The sequence below is a fragment of the Budorcas taxicolor genome, chromosome 16 (assembly GCF_023091745.1).
Source record: "Budorcas taxicolor isolate Tak-1 chromosome 16, Takin1.1, whole genome shotgun sequence".
NCBI classification, from domain to species: domain Eukaryota; kingdom Metazoa; phylum Chordata; class Mammalia; order Artiodactyla; family Bovidae; genus Budorcas; species Budorcas taxicolor.
The window spans coordinates 25268936-25278210 of record NC_068925.1 but is presented as its reverse complement, the minus strand read 5'-3'; the positions used below and the strand labels follow the sequence as shown (position 1 = coordinate 25278210).

At 44.2% G+C, this 9275-nt stretch overlaps 1 non-coding gene across 1 annotated transcript; it reads right to left on the bottom strand.

Annotated features, from left to right (window-relative positions):
* Positions 1 to 73, bottom strand: TRNAG-UCC (transfer RNA glycine (anticodon UCC)). The gene has a single exon. It is a non-coding gene; the product is annotated as a tRNA-Gly (tRNA).
* Between the last annotated feature and the right edge of the window lie 9202 nt (positions 74 to 9275).

The window sequence follows — 9275 nt, the reverse complement described above, 5'->3', positions numbered from 1 at the left end:
TTCCCTGACCAGGGATCAAACCTAGGCCAACTGTAGTGGAAATGCAGAGTCTTAACCACTGGACCACCAGGGAAGTCCCACCAATTGATTTTAAAAAAGAAGCAAATGCTACTCTCTCAAATCATCCTACCCTCGCCTTCACCCATGGTGTCTGCAAGGCCATTCCCTATGTCTGCTTCTCCATTCCTTCTCTGCAAATAGGTTTATCAGTACTATTTTTCTAGATTCCATGTATGTATTAACAGATGTATTAATACACAATATTTGGGCTTTCCTGGTGGCTCAGACAGTAAAGAATCTCCCTGCAATGCAGGAGACCCAGGTTCAATTCCTGGGACAGGAAGATCCTCGGGAGAATGGAATGGCAACCTGCTCCAGTATTCCTGCCTGGAGAATTCAATGGACAGAGGAGCCTGGCAGGCTATAGTCCATGGGGTCGCGAAGAGCTGGACACGAATGAGCGACTATCACTTTCACTGCTACTTTATTCTGACTGTAAGGCCCACACATCAATTACCTTCCAATTAAAAATAAATTTAAAATAAAATAAGAAGCAAATATGCTTACAAAGCGCTCTTTCTCATTATTTCCTCATGCATACATTCTCACACAGGCATTTGTTACACAATTTGTGCACAATTGTTCGGCCCCAATCATTGCCCCTTCCTGCCCAATTGAAATGAACTGAGCTGAATGATGTGGGAGTTAACCCAGTTGCCTGGTGGTCCATCCAAGTTTTGCCTTCAGAGCTCCACTCTCTTCCAGGACACAGGTGGTCTCCCACTGCCTCTAGATGTGGGTGTTAGGGTCCTCAGAGAGCTGGGAGACGCGTGTTTGGATCAGCATGAACCGGTCACCCGATGTGGACATATCCATGTTTAACCACAATGTATGCTAGTGAGTCCAATTTCTCAAAGAAAGCCAGCATTTCTTTACACACCATTAGAGAGAATGCCAACATTAGAGTGGGGAGAGAGAGGACTCAGTAATGAGGTAAGAGATTAGAACAATTTGAGGCCTTCCTAAAAAGGAGGATTCCTAGGTCTCACTGCAGACCCATCACAAGGGGATATCAGAGCATCAGATACAGGAATAGCCACTTTGAACAAAATCGTCAAGTGATTCACAAACCCACTGCAGTCTCCACACAACAGTCTTAAAGTTCCCTTCATAAAGTCACAAGTGAATGTTTCAAATGTAGGAATAAACCAGATTCCACTTGAAGATACTTTGAATTCTTGCTAACAGATTTTAAAAATTTTTATTGGAGTATAGTTGATTTACAATGTTGTGTTAGTTTCAGGGATATAGTGAAGTGAATCAGTTATACACATATACTGCCAACAGATTTTTAGCAGCAAGTTGCCAGAAGTCAAAAGCTCTGAGTTCTGTTCTAGCCCACCACCTATAACGTGGGCGAGTTATTTAACCTTTTCAAACCTCCTTGACATGAGTTATGCAACTAAGGGCAAGTGTGATTATAATACTGAAACAGCTTACGGAAGGCTTTCCCATCCATCCACCTCACTGGATCATCAGGAGGATCAAGTGGCATGCAGTGGATGAACTTGTTCTTCAGACTTCTTGGCACCTGGCAAAGGCAGAACACAATTTGTGTGTGGACATAGTTTTAGATCAAACATCTGATTTTTTTTGAGGTCAAATAAATCAGTCAATCCCAAAGGAAATCAAGCCTGAATATTCATTGAAAGGACTGATGCTGAAGCTGAAGTTCCAGTACTTTGGCCACCTGATGTGAAGAGCTGACTCATTGGAAAAGACACTGATGCTGGAAAACATTGAGGGCAGGGGAAGAAGGGGGTGACAGATATTGAGATGGTTGGATGGCATCATCCAATCCATGGACATGAGTTTGAGCAAACTCCAGGAGATAGTGAGGGAGAGGGAAGCCTGGCATGCTGTAGCCTATGGGGTCGAAAAGAGTTGTACATGAATGAGAGACTGAACCACAAATATCTGCTTTATTACTGAACAAAAAACAAAGCTAGGCTGGAGGATGTGCTTGAGGAATATAATATAGAAGTAATTAGACAACGATTTCTAATACAGAATCTCAGTAGAAAATTTATTCACCCAGCCTCAGGAAGCACTGGACAACTACAGGCCTCTCCCATCTAGGGCAAGGTTTTTCTGCCAAGTTTACCACTGGGACCAAGGAGACTTCCCAGCAGTTTGAAGGTGGGCTGAGCGCAGGAAGAGGAAGGAGGAGGAGCAGAGTTCAGTTGCTACTCCCAAGTTTACCAGTCATTTTTCTCCTAAGAAGGATGAGAGGAAATGGGGAGGGGCCAAGACTAATTAATGCCTCGTCATTGGATTCATAAGAAATAAATATGAATACTCAAGCAGCCTGAGAGAAATTACTCTATCTGTCCCCAGATTCCTACCTGCCAATGCAGGAGATCCTGGTCAGGAAGATCCCCTGGAGGAGGAACCAGCAACCCACTCTAGTATTCTTGCCTGGGAAATCCCACGGACAGAGCAGCCTGGTGGGCTACAATCCATGGGGTCACAAAAGAGTCAAACATAACTTAGGGACTAAACAACAACAGTGGTCAACCAGAAGGGGCACAGCACCTTCAGAGAGGGAATCAGCTCCCTACCACCACCACCAAACCAGCCACTGCTCCACTAGAGACCTTCCCCTGCAGGCAGTGTGGAGTTTTCCCCCATAAGTTTTTGAGAAGGGTCAGTAAAGTACATTGTGTTTCTCAAGGCCTTTCTATATTCAAGATGAAAAATGTAGCTCTTCTTCAGTTTTCCGTCTCAAATTATTTCAAGCTACATTGACCAACATAGCCCATCAGAAGTTATGCAATAAAACCAACATATCTTAATTTATATCATAAAAGCATCCCAACAATAAGATGTGCTACACTTGAACTTACCCTTCCCAGTATCAAGTTACCAGCGAGTCCCAAGACCAAATTTAATCCTCTTACAAGATCCAAAGAAGTTAAAGCCTGAAATTAAATTATCCCACTCTCAGTCAAGTTCAAAGACATTACACGTCAAATTCTTATTCTCTTTAGCTTCAGTAAGAAGAGTTCTTGATGTCCTGGGGTGTGGGGAGGAGAAGGTTGGGGCTCTGACAGCAGCTGTAGCCTGCACTGGCTTTCCAGTAAGAGGCCTTAGAGTTTGGATTAATTCAACTCTAAGCCTCTGTTGTGCCTCACTTTTTTTTAAATATTATTTTTTATTTGTTGTAGAATACACATAAAACTTATGTTCTTAACCATTTTCAAGTGTAACAATTCAGTAGTAGTACATATTTTCACATTGTTGTATAACCATCACCACCATTCCTCTCCAGAACTCTTGCCATCTTGCAAACCTGAAGCCCTCACACCCATTAAACAATAACCACCATCCGCTATCCTCCAGCCCCTGGCAATCACAGCTCTTCTATTTCTGTGCATTTGATTATACTAGATACCTCTTATGAGTAGAATCATACAGCGTCTGTTAAACCATAACCACCATCCTCTCCTCCAGCCCCTGGCAATCACAACTCTTCTATTTCTGTACATTTGATTATGCTAGATACCTCTTATGAGTAGAATCATACAGCATCTGTCATTTTGTGACTGGCCTTTTTCACTTAGCATAATGCCCTTAAGGTTCATCTGCGCTGTACCACATGTCAGAATCATCTTCCTCTCTGAGGCTGAATCACCTTCCATTGTATGGATACAATTTGTTTATCCATTCGTCTGTTGGTAGACATTTCATCTGTTTTCCACTCTTGGCTGCTATGAACATGGGTGTACATGCCTCAGTTTCTGTTGTTGGATTGACACATATACACTATTGATACTATACTATACTAATAAACAATTGATGGGAACCTGCTGTATAGCACAGGGAACTCTACTCATTCCTCTGGGGTATGCTAAATGGGAGGGAAATCCAAAAGGGAGGGAATATATGTATATGTATGACTGATTCATTTTACTGTGCAGAAGAAGCTAGCACAACACTGTAAAGCAACTGTGTGTGTGTGCGCTAAGTCGCTTTAGTCATGTCTGACTCTTTGCAACCCCATGGACTGTAGCCTGCCACACTCCTCTGCCCATAGCATTCTCCAGGCAGGAATACTGGAGTGGGTTGCCATCTCCTCCAGGGGATCTTCCCAACCCAGAGATTGAACCTAAGTCTCTTAGGTCTCCTGCATGGCAGGTGGGTTCTTTACCACTAGCACCACCTGGTAAACAACTATACTGCAATAAAAATTATTTTGTTAAAAGTGCCCCATGTGTGTTTTGCCAAAGGCTATAGCAAATTGAGAAGGAAAGATTCTTCTCAAAGGACTCCTTTAAAGGAAGAAGGGTAAATGGTTTTATTTGAGATGCTCATCAATCATTGCCAGGTGACTTTAATCCACAAAGAGGTTAATGATGGCACCATGTTTACCGTATCTGGGGGAGATGAACTCATCCTTATAAACAGTCTGCTCTCTCGGGGGTAGCATGTGAGACATTACCACCTTAAACACATTTTCATGGTTCAGTATAAAAACATAATGAGAAAGGGCTTCTTAGAACAAGTATTTATTTTCTGCCTGAGAAGCTTGAAATGTGGATACTACTAATAAAGACCCACAATTCTAAACGTAGCGTAACAAAGAGGAAAAGTATTGGACACTTCCGACAGCTCATGTCCAGAACATTATCTGCAAACATACTCGTTGCCAACTGAGATGATGCAAAACATCAGAAACGCATCTGTGGGAAGGCACCTCCTCCCACAGGAAGCAAGATGTTGGGGCAAGTGAGATTAATACAATTAAAACTTTAAAACACAGTCTGAAACAGGGAAATATGGTTGAGCAACACAAGGCTGAGACTTGAGATCTGTATCTCCTTTCCTTTCAAAAGCCCTGGGAGCATAATGAGAGTACAGCTTTAAGAACTAAGATTCACCCCACCAGGCATTAATGGTGTCCAGAAACTATGTGAACAATCTTATTCGACATCCCCAAGACGTTAATATCTGTCCAACGCCAAACCCGAGGGGGAAACATGTTAATTTTCTCAACCTTCTGATAGCACGTATACAAGATCTCTGAGTCCCACAAAAGGCTCCAAATATATTCTCTAGGACTTCGACTGTCTTAAAATATAGGCTTGCATTTATCTTGGCCACATTAACGAGATCTGTTTGACCAATACATTTATATTTATGATGACTGAGGGCAGATTATGGTTGTTAAAATTTGTCCTTGGGACATGAAAACACTCCTCTGTCATTAATACATTCTGTAATATAAACTATGATGTCAGGTCAACGTAAAGGGTAAAAACGTTCCGAAAGTATGCACACATCATTTTTTAAAGCAATTGAGCCTAATGGAATAACAAAGGTCATCATAACAAACCATTACAGCCTTGGTCTTGGCAACTCTGGCCACAGAAGAATCTCCAAGAAACGATCATCATTCCTCCAATGTTATGGCATCCAGACGACAGGAATGGCTCGCAAATGAGTCATACGGGCTCAGATCCTCGGTAGCTATGTGAGCGCAGGACAATCAATTATTCATGTGTTTACAAAGAGCTTTCCCGGTTGATGTTAACCAGAGCTGCTTGCAAAGAAGAGCTCTCCAGCTGTCCTTGGTCGTCCTGGGCCTCCGACTAACAAGCCACTTTAATTGCTGGCAAGTCATCTGGAAGAGGGTCCTCCCCTAGACCAAGTACACGCCACCGCTTTGAGACTTTATTAGGTGTAAAAATATTAATCAGAAATAATTATGACACCAATACCTTATTTACAATACTCCCAGCAAAGCCCATAGGGGTTTGAACTTGACTTAGATCCCACTAAGCTACATATGGACTAGAACCTTGACCGTTGAAGACACAGGCAGGGAGAAGAGGGGCTTCCAAGGATGAAGAAGAATCAAGGGCTGTGGGCCTCATGAGGGAGGCAGAGGGAAGAACCATTTAGAATGCTCTAGGAGGGGGCTTCCCTGGTGACCCACTGGTTAAGACTCCACACTTCCACTGCAGGGAGCGTGGGTTCGAGCCTTGGTCAGGGAACTAAGATCCCACGTGTTGCAAAGGATGGCCAAATAAATAATTTTTAAAAATTAAACACAAAAATTTTTCAAAGCTAGTATAGTATTAAAAGTAAATACAATAAAATAAAATGCTCTCTAAAGGTAAAGGAACATGACAGAGGACCACCAAGGGTAAAGAGATGAGATTTATCAATAATCAAATATGGATGAACTTGACCCATCTAATAAAACTAGCCTTGGAAGAAGTCAAATGGGAAGTCACTTCTCAGGTCCCTTTCTTCCTCAATACAGCTGACTGTCTGTCCAGGAAGACTAATAATGTGATTAAGGCAACTCCTCCTTCTGAGCTAGACCGTGGAGCGTGGGACCAGTGGCCCCCTCGGTCCCCTGTCAGCTGTGTTTTGAGGGAGAGCAGGATCAGAGTCAAGGCTGTGGCCTGAGCCTTCTCCTCTGAAGACAATGCAGTCCAAGCCGACAAAGGAAGGCCTCAGGTACATTTTTATTATCCCAGTTCTAAGAACATCATGGGACTGAGCCAGATCCTTCCCCTTTCTTGAAACTGGGTAACTTGAGACGCTATCCTAACTCACTCGTCCATTTCTAAGAAAGCGGTAGAAGCAAATAATGCCTGTTCTTGCTGGTATGAGATCACAGTATAAAGTGAATGTGTATGTAAAGTCGGTGGCACTAACACCCCTGGGGTAATTCTGCTTAATGTGGTGGGAGGCTCAACTTTGGTTGAGCATAGTTGCCATAGAAAGTTGAAGCTGGCCGACAAGGGATGGGGCCTCCCTGGCCCGTGAAGCATGCTGGAGCCTTTGTGTTACATACTACTGTAAGACCAGGACTGGAGAGCCTGGGTTTCCGCCTCTCACTCTGATCCACTCCATCTAACCACAAAACAGGTCTGGAAAATGAGTCCAAAGAAAGAAACTGCCTCTTCCTAAGGTCTTTGGCAGGAGAGCTGGTCTAAGACACCCTCTCCACTCCTCCCTTTAGCCTTTCAGTCCAGTCCCATCCTTCTGGTCCAGTGAGAGAGGCCTCTTCCACGTGGCAGGGGCCCTTTATCGTCTTCCCTCTTCTCATGAACAACCTCTCTGGCTCAGCACGGAGCTCATTTCTGGCTGGTCCTCCCTCTAGAAATCAGTGCAAAGCTTCCCAAAAGGTGACCAGAAATAGACCTCTGGGGAGGGCAGTGTTAAACCCCAACAGAATTCTTCACTACAGTTCTCTCTGGCGCCCTGTACTGGCTGCTGGACCTTTGGAAGAGGAGTGAGGCATGCCAGGCTTCCCAAAGTTATTAGTCCAGGGAATTCATTTTTTAGTAGCTTCCCTGCAAGCTCGGACAGTAAAGAATCCGCTTGCAATGCAAGAGGCCTGGGTTCGATCTCTGAGTCGGGAAGATCCCCTGGAGAAGGGAATGGCTACCAACTCCAGTATTCTTGCCTGGAGAATTCCATGGACAGAGGAGCCTCGAGGGCTGCAGTCCATGGGGTCGCAGAGTTGGGACACAACTGAGTGTCTAACACTGCAAGCAAACGTTCAGAACATCCCAGACCCAGTCAAACTTAGTGATGTGTGGTGTTAAGGTATCAACAGGTCTGAGAGTCACTCTGGCATCTTTGAGTGGCTCCACAATATCTGTTCTTGGCCACCATGGATTGCTTTGATTTGTCACTGAGTTCTGGGGGGTACCTGCCTACTGTTACTGCTGGTGACAGCCTCACAGATGGTTTTCCAAAGTCACACGTGGCTAAGTCAAGCTCGCCTGACCTTTTCACACAGTTCTAGCAAACTGGCAGCCCTCCCCCAAGGGCATCTCCTCATCCCGTACCACTATAGGCAGAAGGAGATGAGGAGTTTTTCCCATTGTCCGGCCTAATTTCCATCAGGCCCACCCTGATTTCTTTCTGCCCTTGTGTGTAAGTTGCTGTTTCTCGCTCCTATTTGTGATGATCTGACATTTTCTGGGGAATAGCTGGCAATGTGGCCCTTTAAGCAGCCTGCCTAGGCTTTTCCCCACACAGTCCTTTGCAGGGTCTCCAGCTGTTCCATAATTCTCAGCCTGCACAAGACAGTGCGGCTGCAGAAGACATTGCCACCCAGAATGAAACACACACTGACAGTGGCTGTTTTTGTCTGACCATGGAAGCCCATCGGCCACAGCTTTAAGGAGACCTCTCTGAGGGTCCGCAATGGTCTCTGTTCCTGACCCTCTACTTCAAGTGGAATTGTGTGCAAAGGTTCAGCCTCCAAAATAAACCAGACTTCAGTCCTGCCTTTGGCATTAACCAACTCATTAAATATAAAATAAACACAAGTAAATGGTTTTTAAATCTCACTGACAGAAAGCTTGGCAACGACTCTGAGATTCTAGAGGTCACTGGAACCTCTGTCTTAAAACTGGAATCTTCCTCACACTCTGAGGAGCAGAAGGAGACTCTGCACAAGTGAGGAGGGGGTTCGGGTACCCCTTCGATTGGAAGGCTGCCCTGCAATGCACAGGACAGGGTCTGCATGCGTGTGGCCTCTGGCACAGACTGTGTCCCTCGGGAAGTGGCTGTTACTATCGAAAAGGGGTTAGAAGTTCCCATCTAAGGCATTCACCTTGCCCTGAATACTATCTAGAGCCAGCCACCAAACCAACCTTGAGTTTCTCATCACTGTCTAAGTACTGGCTGCTCTCAACAGAACTGATAATCACATGGTTTCCTAAATCCTGTGTGCATTCTGCCATGGATTTCCAAGGTCCAATTAGTAATACTACTTGCTGAATTCTTACTGGGTTGGCCAGAAAGTTTGTTTGGGTTTTTCCATTGTATTGGCCAACCCAATATTTTTACTTTATCTGTAGTTTCAGCATAAAATGAATTTATTTGGGAAGGTGATGGGCCAAGGGTGACTGATTTATTATTCTAATTCCACTTCACTTTGAGCGTGGGGAAAACAAATTTCAATAATTCACCAACCAGAAAACATATATACGTGCACCTGTTACCTTATAACTTAACCTCAGAGCTAGGCTAGGTTCCAACCATTACTAACCACTTTTATGAAACCAAAGTGAAACATGCACAGCTTTAGGTAAAAAAGTATGTTTACATGACAGCGCTTCAAAGACGAGAGTATGCCTGAGGGGGTGTGTGTGTGTGTGTGTGTGTGTGTGTGTGTGTGTGTGAGGTGACAGAATGATTGGTTTTGCCCATTCACATCTGTCAGCTTCAAAGTCTGACTTCTT